This window comes from Carlito syrichta, unplaced genomic scaffold (genome assembly GCF_000164805.1).
Source record: "Carlito syrichta isolate Samal-C Ts95f unplaced genomic scaffold, Tarsius_syrichta-2.0.1 Scaffold111653, whole genome shotgun sequence".
Taxonomy (NCBI): domain Eukaryota; kingdom Metazoa; phylum Chordata; class Mammalia; order Primates; family Tarsiidae; genus Carlito; species Carlito syrichta.
This window is the reverse complement of record NW_007055749.1, coordinates 17,529-20,098: the sequence shown is the minus strand read 5'-3', so window position 1 is coordinate 20,098 and position 2,570 is coordinate 17,529. Positions and strand designations below refer to the sequence as shown.

Genomic DNA, 2,570 nt, shown 5'->3' with positions numbered 1-2,570 from the left:
TACTTGGAAGGCTGAGGCGGAAGAATCGCTGGAGCCCAGCAGGTTGAGGCTGCGGTGGCTAGGAGCGGCCACTGCACTCCAGTCTGGGCAACAGAGTGAGACTCCAACTCAAAAAAAAACACAAAGAACCAAGATGGAGTTGATACACCCAAAGAGCAGCCATTGTGACACTGCCTAGTTCTGTCATATTCTCTTAACATTGCCTAGCTTGCCCTCTAAACAAGGACAGAACCGGTTTCTCAGAGGTAGCTATTGATCATTGTTTTACAACCCCTCCCCAGCTTGTTTTATACTATTAGTTTTTCTATTTAAAGTATTTGCCTCCACCCATAAGACCCAAGTTAATCTCATCAGCCCTTCATGACACAGACCCCATCACCATGGCAGCAATCATGTGACTAACCCACCCATCTGCCTGCAGTCCATCACCTGATGTCAATACTGTGCTCACCTGCCCCTTGTGATGACATGAAAAAGACCACCACCCAATCACTTTAACGACCTGCCCCCATCAAAGGGAAGGTTTAAAAGCATTCAGCCTCTAGCCGGCTTGGTAGCTCAGCCTGTAACCCCGCGCCTTGGGAGGTTGAGGTGAGTGGACTGCCTGAGCCCGCGAGTTCGAGACCCGCCTGGGCAACTTGGTGAGACCTCATCTCCACAATAAATCAAAAATTAGCCTGGCGTGGTAGCGCGCGCCTGTAATTCTGGCTACTCAGAAGGCTGAGGCGGAAGGATCGCCGGAGCCCAGCAGGTAGAGGCTGCGGTGGCCAGGAGCGGCCTCTGCGCTCCAGTCTGGGCAACAGAATAAGACTGCAACTCAAAAAAATAAAAATAAAAAAAATTTTAAAAATAAAAGCATTCAGCCTCAACCCCAAACAAACAGCCATTTGCCATTACTTTGCTAAGATCTGGTCACGTGGCTCTTTTAACTACGGCCTCCGTGTTTGGCCCCCTCCCGAGGCCCCCTCCCCTACCTTGAGGAGGTGAATCCTCTCTCTCTCTCTCTCTCTCTCTCTCTCTCTCTCTCTCTCTCTCTCTCCCCGCCCCCCAGCCCCTTATAAATAAATGATATTTTCCAATCCAACTTCTGTGCAATTCTTCACATCTCTCACATGGCACTGGATGGCAGACCCCCTACCCCCGTCTGGTCTGACCTAACACTAATGATTGCACCACTGCACTCCAGCCTGGGCAACAAACAGAGTGAGACCTTGTCTCTTAAAAAAAAAAAAAAGCCCAGTTAAATGCCGCCTACTCTAAAGTAGCCTTCCTGGGATCCAACGAGATTCAGCCTCTACCTGTTCTGTCCTGTACAAAGCACTTCTTTTGTCTTTCTCTTATGTTCGCAGGGCATTCTGATTTCGACTGAATCACCTGTGTACTTGTTTTCTCTCGCCCTCACCCCCACACGGTGAGCTCACTGGGCGGGGACTGGGTCTTATTCATTTCTGCGTGAGCTAAGGATCTCACCCGCACCGGGTGTCAACCAGGGTTTTTTGTGGTTACTGAATGACAACAGGGGTCCCTGGGGTAGTGTTTAGGAGCAGGGGTGGGGGTGCACCACACCACTGATTATGCTACCAAACAATAACTTCTCCTCTGGATCCCAGGAGGGGAACTGAGACAACGGGTCGGAAAACAGAGCTTCAGGGAACCACAAATCCCTGCGGAGTGACTGCAGGAAACATCCAGCTCCCTGGAAGGTGAGGGAGCTAAGCAAACTCCCCAGCAGGCAGGGAGGGAGACAGGGACAAAGAGGCAGTTGGATGGAAAAGGCAGAGAGGAAAAGGGGGTGAGGAACCATAAAAGGGAACTGAGGGGGTAAAGAGAGGCCAAAGAAAGACAGATCTGGAACACAGGGACCCGGAGGGAGGAAAGGAACCAGAGAAAGGTCTAAGGAGAGACAGCAGCATTGCCGGCGATAGCCAGGGCAGCACCTGGCGGCAGTCCATAATCAGTTGTCTCTGTCTCAGGAACAGAAGACAGGACTGTGCCCATCAAATGACCATATTCATATGAATTTGTCACTAACTTGCTGTGTGACCTTGAGCAACTCCCTACCCCACAGCAGTTCTGGAGAATTGGATGGAAAGACTCCTGGAGTCCCAGCCCAAGCCTGCTCTGACATTCTCCAGTTCTCTACAAAGGCAGAGAAGTCGGGACACAGGTGGGGATATCTCAGGCAGTGGCTATGTCCAAGCACAGCCTCGAGGACCTGGGCCCTGGCATTCTGGCCACCGCCAGAAATTTTCCACCAGCTGCCTGTGTGCTTTTGTCTGTCTGGTTTGTGCCCTCTGGTGGTTAAGATATGTCATGGCAGCGCTGGTCTCTTGACCTCCCTCTGGTTCACCAGGCCCTTCGGAGCTGGGCTCCTGACTCACACAGAAGGCAATGCTGATTCATTTCCAAGGAGCCTTCCCACACCCACACCTGCCTCAGGTAGACAGGGTTTCCCGGACAGTTCCTGCTGAGAAGCCCAAGTAAATTTCTGAGATAGAAGCCAGATGCTTGAAAGCTGTTTTAAAAAGCCTAGGGATAGGGGCAGGAGGGAACCAGGTGTTAGAAATGAG

The 2,570-nt window shown here is 51.4% G+C and overlaps 1 protein-coding gene across 1 annotated transcript in view; it reads right to left on the bottom strand.

Annotated features, from left to right (window-relative positions):
* The window catches only part of S100A2 (S100 calcium binding protein A2), a 7,183-nt gene extending 5,768 nt beyond the window's left edge, over positions 1–1,415 (bottom strand). Inside the window, exon 1 of the mRNA XM_008070539.1 lies at positions 1,375–1,415. The gene's annotated coding sequence lies outside the window, so the exon portion shown is untranslated. The remainder of the gene's footprint in view (positions 1–1,374) is intronic.
* Between the last annotated feature and the right edge of the window lie 1,155 nt (positions 1,416–2,570).